Consider the following 9,756-nt stretch of genomic DNA (forward strand, 5'->3'; position numbering starts at 1 on the left):
TTATTTTATTAATTTACAAGGCCGAAGAGCTCAATTTCTGATATTTTGTAAAAGCTAAGATTAAGCGCCGCAATTACATCGGCGGGACAGACAATGGTCACAAAAGAAGTGAGAGGTACGCTGCCGAACAGATATACATATTTAAGAATTCGTTTTTACCGCGCACTATTCGCGACAACCCAAGGGTAAACACAAACATTGAAATAGGCAGACAGCAGTACAAAACGATAAGAACACAAAAGTTATATTCCGTTTCATGTCATTTAATGGTTTGCATTCAAAAGACACAAGTTTCGCGTTAATATAGTCGCAGATCTAAAGCACTTGTATTGTATTGTTATCTGCCAGCATGATTAGGATTCGAGCCATAATTAGTAAATGCGTTGCATTTGATCCCTACGTTTTCAATATATTTAATTGTTTTCCTTATTAATATAGGCAGTGGAATAGTTACTACTTGATCAACTGCAAAACACTTGTTATGTGTATCACGAATGCTGTGTGAAGTCGTCTATTACCTTTGTGTCTCCTGGATCGCTGGATGACGTGGTGCCACGTGTTTGAGAAGGTATTGGAGAAGATGTACAACGCTTGCCGACATAACATCCTCTGCCACACGCCCTTGCGACGACGTGCTGTTAAGTGTATGCATGCCGATTTCTATGCCGCAGTCTCGTCAGGTGGGATTTGAGGATGGAGGGTCTGTTCGGCAGTACAGGGAAAGCAATCGGAATAGATATCCATTATCACAAGTGTTTATTAATTCATTTATTTTTATATTATAGGAATGAAAGCCAGTGGGGAATCCGTAAAGTCAGTTAGGTTGCCATTGCATTAATGAGATTATTAATCGAGAGGAATACAGAATATAGCCAGAAGATATTTGCTTGTTTCGTAGATTTCAAAAAACCTTTTGATGGAGTGAATTGGGAAAAACTAATGAGTACATTGCAGAAAATAGGAATAGATTGGAGGGAAAGGAGGCTAATCCGCAACCTGTGCATGTCTCCACACCACAAACGCACCAAACGATCCTCCACACCCACCCAGGGAACACATGTGCGATCTTACACTGACCAAGCAGGGAATAGTACATCTGCTCCGTAGTATCAAAGCACACAAGGCACCTGGTCCGGAAGAAATACCTGCTAGAATATTAAAGGAATTAGCTGAAGACATTGCTCCATTTTTACATATTGTTTTTCTAAAATCGATAGAAGAATTTCTGTCCCAATTCATCCGTAATATTTCTCATCTTGGGTTAACATAGCCTTTGACGTCGTAATGCCTATCTAACACCCGCGTTGTACCATCTAGGTTCCGTAGTATATTTTATAAATTTATACGTATCAACTTGTTAACAGCGGAGTGCGTGATCATGAGGAAGTGATTCTACCTACTCTCAGTATTGCGGTGTTTAATATCTTTCTTAAAACAAGCAAATTGATTCAGGAGCACGCACTTTTGGCCAATGTAGTCCCCTTATTAAAAGAAGTAAATTTTCCTTTTAGGATTCTTATTTCGGACCCCCTCTAGCGAAAAGTTATCATATCTGCCCTGTGGTCAATAATTCCTTTAATAGTTGAGACTTTTTCGAGAATATTTGTTGCTGAAAAATCAAAAATATTGTCACGCCTAGTCGGTGAATTGACAAATTAATGAGCACTAAGGGACCTTCAGCAAGTAATCATAGGTAAGTTTAATTAGAATTCTAAGATTAATTAGGGATCCATATGATGTTATTCATTTGATAAAGAAAATTCATGGTTTTCTAACTTCACAAGGCCTGTCCCTTAAGTATTAGGACTGTAGTTTCAGGAAAGGCTGAAGGCCGATATCAGTTGGCTCCCACTCTTTGCGGAGTGCGAATCGTACGTTTGCGAAACCTCCATTACGTGACCTCGTTACTCTTCCCCAGAAAACGTTTGTTGGCAAATCGCTGCGCCATCTAATTTTGTATGGCACTGGGCAAAACCGGGGAAAAGACTTACAACATACTCAAAGCAGCTTATTGTGATCACGCCATGGGTAGATCGGATGCTTTAGAGTGGTACAAGTTGTTTCGGGAGGGTAGAAAAGATGATGTAGACCCCGAACGTTCAGGACTCCCTTCGACACCAAAAAGTGACGAAAATCTTTTAAGAATGAAGGTTTTGATGGATAGGGATCGCAGATTAATTGTTTGCATGATTTTAGTTGAATTCGGTATCCCTTAGTAATCTGCATCGGCTTGTGACCGATGACATGGGCTTGAGAATGGTGTGTGCGAAGTTGGTGCCGCGGGTGCTCTCGTAAGAGCAAAAGTAAGCTCGCACGCGGATCTGCCGAGGGAGTGAGGATCCAAATTTTGTAGACAATGCCCCACCAGACTTCCCCCGCCACAAATCCATGCTGAAAGGACGTCACAATGGCTCGATGGAAGCGTTACAACAGCCCGTGACGAGGGAGCTTAGCAGCATTCCGGGCGCCGCCTTCCACGTACGAGACGTGGGAACCCCCCAGGCAGCGGTGTGTGGAAGAAACATAAGGGTGCTATTTCGACGACTTCCGAGTGAATGTATCAATTCTGGAAATATGTTAATTTTATTTGATTCAGTCCTATTGCTTTTGAGACACACCTTGTATGAAAACAAAGAACAATAATGAAGATACAATTCGAGAAAATATCAGCCCTTTAATCATGGAAATCAAAGCGAATGCATTGGTGCAATTGACAAGAGGCACATGTACAGCATGTGTGCGCATGCGTGAATGCCTTCGGAGGCCTCGGGAGTCTCCACGCGATGGCACTCGAATTGCACGGAACGCATCCATCAAATGGAGTGGTCAGGAATCCCTCCGTGGGGCCCGCCGATCTTTTCTTTCAATCCACTGCTATAATAAATGGCCATCGGAATAAATATAAAACACTTCACCAAAAAGCCACGGAGAGTCCCAAGGCGAGCCCGTCTCTCGCCTCCCCCTCCGGCCATCCCTCCCCTCCAACAACCCCCAACACCCTCGCGTCCGGGGTATTCCCTCCCTGCACCCGGGCACCATGTCCCCTGGTCGCGACATGAATGCAAAGGGACAGCGACGGGGGCAGAGGGGATGGACCGCTCAGGGGAACACGGGGGGCAGGAGAGGGGCATAGTGTCGGCGCCGGCCATGACCACACCCCTGCCGCCCTTCGATGGCCTATTATGCCATATCCTCTCGCTCCGTTTTCGGTTGGCGCTCATTCCGGGCAAGTACGTAGCTCCATCTTAACATCCACTCGAAGAGAAAGGATACGCGTGGAAATAATCCCAAATAGTGTTATAATATGATGCCTCATCACCCAAATTACCCATCGATTTAATTACCCGCTCAATGAGAATCCACTTAAATGTGATTAAAATAGTATCTAGTAGGGCACGTTCGAGTTTACTGTTGAACCCAAAAGGGAACTATGGGTACTGCACTCAATATCAGCGTACTTATCAACGCACTCGAAATAACGAAGTGAGAGGTTTCAAAATTAATCTTTTTTTCTTCGCATTATTTGCGCCACCCTAAAACCCAGATTGATAAAAGTTGATAATTTTAATTGATTTACTTTGTCATCTTCTTCTACTACATCTAGGATGCAATACGAAGGTAGGCTGAATACTAATGCACACATGCTTGTAGACGACAAACAAAGTGACCTTCTGAAGCACTCCTGATGGAATGTGGAAGTAACATTCCCCCTCAACACGCATGCGCAGGTTTGAGGTCGTGGAATTCATTCAGTGTATTTTCAGAAGCGGAAGCATGGCGATAGGAAGCAGAGAAGTATGCGTGTTGACTGGGAATGTTACTTCCACATGCCACCAGAAGTGCTTCTGAAGGCAAAGTGTATCACAAAAAATTCAAATTACGGTGTCGAGACGAATTGTCTTTCATCCTTTGTGGCTTAGTACGAGGGGTTGATTGTCTTACTCTAATTTTACTGTATTTTCGCCAATTCTTAATCTCGTTTGCGTGGATAACTATTTCAAAATTTGAACTTCTCAATAATTACACGTTTTTTTATAAAATCACTTGAATTGTTAGCTTTTTTTAATTTCTCTAGAAAGAAAAAAACATGTTAATTCCTCTATTTCACAAGCAGTTTCATTCCGGGATCCAGTTAACACCAATCGTAATTTGAACATGACCAAACCCGATGATGACGCAATTCGTTGAAAAACCTTTTGATCCAGCGAAGCTGCTGAAAAAGTGAAATTCAAGGAGTTAAAAAAAATTAGTCCATATATATAATTTTGCAGGTCCTGTAATCAACCCCTGCCACACACACCCTAGCGGTGGCTTGCGGGTTACCATGCACTTGTGAACCTTTCCCACCTCGCCCCCAGAGGGCGTGGGGGGGGATGACGGTGGTGGCTTAGAAGTGAAGGCGCCCTCTTCCACCTCCCAAACACACACAATCCGTCTTCCCGCGCCACCCACGGCAATCCCCTCGCCACTCGCCGTTCTCCCTTCACCGGATCCGCCGTGAGTCAGATTGAACGCTCGGAGGGCACGGGGGGCGGGGGTGGGAGACGAGGGAGGGAGCCTCAATCTCGCTTAAAACACGGGAGAGGAGAGGGGTCCATTCCATGAATGAAGGCCTCCCTCTCCTTTTCTTTTTTTCCGAGGGCAAGGGGCAGTGAGCGGTGGGCAATCCATAACCAGAGGTCCAGGAAAGGAAAAAACGGTTCGCTGCTTGGGGGAGAGTAACGGAGGACCTTTGCGGAGTATATAGGGAGGGGGAGAGTGACGAGGGAGGTTTCGGGGGTGGGGAAGTAATACATAATAACCACCGCACGCGAGGAGAGGGCGGGAGGGATTGTGTGCGTCGGCAACCCACCCCCCCTCGCCCGCACCCCTGCTCACCCAACCAACCACCCCCTTCCCGATCGCAAGAGTCTCCCGACTAACACCCCCCTTCTGTCCTCCCCCCCCCACACCGTCGTCCCATTTGGTGGCCGGGAGAGATTGACTGGTGTCCAGGACCCCGGGGGAGGGAGGAAAAGAGGGCGGAATCTACAATGATAACCAGACTGCTAGCAGAGTTTTTAAGACCACGGGTGTTCCCGCATCAATACCACATTAACCCCACTACATGATTAAGTGAAAATATAGAGATTAGAACACATGAAAAGTATTCGTCTATGATATGTTGGATGTCAAGATTACCATTATAACTGATACTAATATTGAAGTCCCCCCGAAACACGTGGGCTATTAGCGGGCACAAGGATGAATAACCTAGGACCCATTTCCATGTCCCGACACCAGGGAGTGCAACACTTTACGTCACAAAAGAATCTTCAATTCAGCATTCTTTCCACCTCCATTCCATCCAAGATGCCTATCAGTTTTCACCCACCACCACCTCACTTGCCTGGTATTCTCTCTATCACAGCCTCCAGAATCTCATCGCCAACCAAAGTATTCCCCATTAACCTATTCTGCCTCCATTTAATGTCCCTGAGCAGCCCTCTTCTCGCGATATACGCCCAAGTAATAAACGGTCTATGAGACACATTTCAGCGGTCTCGGCAATATTACTATTGTTGAAAGGTTGTGAAATCTGCAGTTAAATCTGTTGGAGTGTGCATAAATAAAATTTTGGAAACATAAATATGCGTTGATATCTGTATTACGGTGGGGCTGAACAAAAACAGCGGAACACATAAAATACCATGGGGTTATATTGACCATGGGCCTAAAATGGGGAAATCAAGTTATGGGAATTTGCGGAACATCCTCGAAAAGAAGATTGAGTTCAGCATATGTCACCAGGTTCACCACGAATAGCGATAAATATTCGAATAAAAGAGTCGAGTGCTGAATGACGAGGTCACGAGCCGTGTCCTCCATGGGTCATCAAGGTTTTTATCCTGCCATCCCACTTTGCGCGTCCATTCAGAATGCGAAAAATCAATTACACCATTTTGGAATCAAGCATAATGCCTCCTTGAGTATAACTCAGAGAATTCATTCATTCATGGTAATCAATTAGCTGTACACGTAATGTAACATATCTCTTTTCATTGGAACTGCTGAATCTCGATGTTTGGTTGACTCGACTCTACGGAGCCGACTGTTGATGTTTTTCGAACTTGATGGGAAATTAGAAAGCAGGGTATGTCTCAAAAATAAGTCATATTTGGCTCGAAAGGTCTTATCCATAAATAATTTGTGCCTAAGGACGGAAATTGAACAGTAAGATTGAATTGGAAGTCCTTAGAAAGCTGTGAAACAAAAAGCGATGCGTCAAGAGAAAGATCTGAAGACGATATCTACCAACTTGAGACTGCACCACGATGACGCGTCCTAGTCCCACACCGCCTTCCTCGGACAATACCAAGAATCTGACCAAGCTTAAGGTAGGGTAACGCTGCCGCAGCATTCATAAAGCTCTAATGTGTCACCGCTAAACTTACCTTAGTTTCAAAGAATAAAAAGGAGCTTGAAAGGCAGTTATTTTGGCAAGTTGCATAAGATTGAAGAGGCTGTGCCTATGTTCCGGAACGTGATTCCCATCCATGCCTTCCAGAAAGCGTACCGCGACTGGAAGAGGCGCTGGCGTCGTTGTGTGTATCGATGCACAAGGGTGCCATTTTTAAGGACTTGAGTAATTTGCACTTTGATGTTTAATAAGTTATTTCCCGGATTTGTTGTACTTATTTTAAATGAGGCCATGTATTTATCATCAACGTCAACTAATGGATCAGTAGTCCGAATCCTAAGTGTAATTTTTAACCAATTTTGCGAAAAAAACACTTTATAAATCATAAAAATACTGAAACTCACTTGTATCATTAAAATTCCAACCAAAATTAATTCTGCAGCAAATTTTACACTTTAAATTTAATTAGATTTACGCAATTTCTCTGTCAGTTCCTGGCACGGCCAGTTATGTTTGCATCTTCTTTTAGCATTTTGCTACATAAGGAGGACGTGTAAGACGGGATGCATCTTCAATAACCAATCGTAATGTGCAGATGAGAATTTTTGCATATCATATGGCTTTAGATTGTCCATTCGTGAATAAATATCCCTTAGCCTCTTACTCTGACTGAACTAACCATGACATAGGGGTCTCAAATAATTCCCTATGCGTTAAAGTTATATTGCAATTATGTTTATATATACGAGGGTCATCCGGAAAGTAGTACCCGTTCGTGAAATAAAGACACAAAAGTAAATATTAACAAACATAAAAAATTTTATTTGAAAGAGGATACTTTAAACTACTTCTCAACATAATCTCCAAGCAAATTAAGGCATTTGTCATAACGTGTGACAAGTTTCTGTATTCCTGCTGCATAGTCCTTCGCCGCCAGCTCATTGAGATACGCGAGGGACCCATCTTGCACAAATTTTTAAACCATAATGCAGATGGTGTTTAACAATTTCATGAACAATTGTTCGAGAAACATTGGGAAAATGCTCACAGATGTCATCAATTGTGACGCGCCGATCGTTCCTCACGAATTCGTCAACTGAGCTCACCAGTTGGTCTGTAATGACAGACGGTCTCTCCGAACGCTCATCGTCGTGTGTGTTCCCCCTCCCCATGTTGAAGTTGCGACACCACCGCCGAACAGACGACTCGTCCATTACATTGTCTCCATACACCTCCTTTAATTGGCGATGAATATCACATGGGCGAACGTTTCTTGCATTGAGGAATTTAATCACTGCCCTCACTTCACAACTGGCGGCGTTCTCAATTTTTTTAAACATTGTAAACAATCACAGAAACAACACAGGCAATGCTAGCGTCACGCAACTTGGCTCAGAGAAGGCAGACAAGCCACTGAAGCTATCTGACCTCGTCCAGCGGCTACTCGCGTCGTCAGCACTTCATGCGGCACGAACGGGTGCTACTTTCCGGATGACCCTCGTATGTATATGTATATATATATATATATATATATATATATAATTTTATTATTAAAAATTTCATTATATATACATTATATATATACATAACTATATATATATGTAATATAAATAGGCATGTGATTTTTCGGGTACCATATCTTCTTAGGAAACCATAGCCGTCACTTAGAAATGAACAGGGTAAAATGACACACCATCTTAACCTGCTTTATTAAAAGAATTTAAGCGTGGGAGATAGTCAGTTTTAAGGCTGCCCCTTGGTAAATTGAATTCTTCGAAATACCGCGCAGGATTGGGTCACATGCTTTTTTCTTCTATCTCGATTTATTTCATTTCTGTGATGATCCCTTCGTGAATAACGACATTGATCTGTGTTTTTTCGACCAAACAATCCGAGATATGAATCCAATTAAACTTTGACCCATTGGCTATGGATCACTATTACTTTTTATTTATTACTTATAACTATCGCTACATAAAAATTCAAGGAGTCTATCAATCATTATTATTTTGTTTGAGAAAGGAAATGATTCGTCAGCAAAATATCTACATCTATATCTAGTTAATACCCCACAAGCCGCCGCAAGGGCGTGTGGCGGGGAGTGTTAGGCCACCACCCGTAATTTAGAAAAGAAAAAAATATGCAAAAACCTCAAATTTATATAATCCACAAAAAATGACATTCATTCATGCAAAAACTCTTCTACCTCACGCACATGCAATTACTCCAAATACAAACTAATATACACATGCACCTGCAAGCATAACTAACATCTTTGCAATGTTTAATTTCGTTCCGACTTGTAAATTCAATGTTTTTAATTTTTCAAAAGTGAATTCGGTTTCTTGCTATAACGACTTATAGTTGTTCGGGGAAAGAATGAGTATTTGTATCCATTTATTTTTTTAAGGTAATCTACCGATTAAGGTAGGTTTTTGAATGGACAACCTACCAAAAAAATATTTTATTACTCCTAAAAAAACACAAAATCCCGCTTACTACTCTATATAAGTTCGCTCTTCATCTCTGAGTACTTTCTTCCTCCCTTCATCCCGTCCAACATCCCTATCCTGTTCCTTTCCTTTCCTCGTTTACCTAACATTCTCCCCTCTATTACAGTCATCAACATCCCACTGCCAGCCAATACGCCCTTCATCCATTTTTCCTGCCTCCATAGGATATCTACCAACAAACCCCTCTCTTCGCCCAAGATACCTAGAACTCCCTCATTTGTTTTCTTCTCTGTCCATTTCACCTTCTCCATTCTTCTCCACTCCCACATTTCTAAAGCTTCCAATCTACGTCTATCCTCTTGCTTCAATTACCAGATTCCGCGCCGTACCTAGCTCCGCTCCATATCAAAGCTTTTACGAGTCTTTTCTTAACATCCTTACTCAACGTCCCCGTCATCAACTCCCTCCTCCTTATGAAAGCCTCTTTGCCTAGCGCAATTCTACTCCTTACGTCCCTTCTACTTTGGCGTGTTGGTCCAAAACACTACCGAGATACGTAAACTGTTCCACCTGCTCTAGTTTTTGCCGTCCAATTTAAATGTTTAGCTTAGCCTTTTTCTTTCTAGAAAATCGCATAACCTTTGTTTTTTTAATATTGATTCTCATCTCATACCTGTCGCACTGAATTTCCAATTCACTCAGCATTGCTTGGCTGACTGACAAACTAAAGCTTGGTCGTCCGCGAACCTAACTGACTTAACGAATTTTAACCATTTCCTCTGCACACAGGTTGAACAGCAACGGTGATTGTGGGCAACCCTGCCTAACAACTCTTCCTAACACTGCCCATCCGGACCACCCGTTCCCCACTCCACCTGAGTAGTCTGAGATATGTACAGGTTG

Source organism: Hetaerina americana, unplaced genomic scaffold (genome assembly GCF_022747635.1).
Source record: "Hetaerina americana unplaced genomic scaffold, ioHetAmer1.1.p SCAF_101, whole genome shotgun sequence".
Classification (NCBI taxonomy): Eukaryota; Metazoa; Arthropoda; class Insecta; order Odonata; family Calopterygidae; genus Hetaerina; species Hetaerina americana.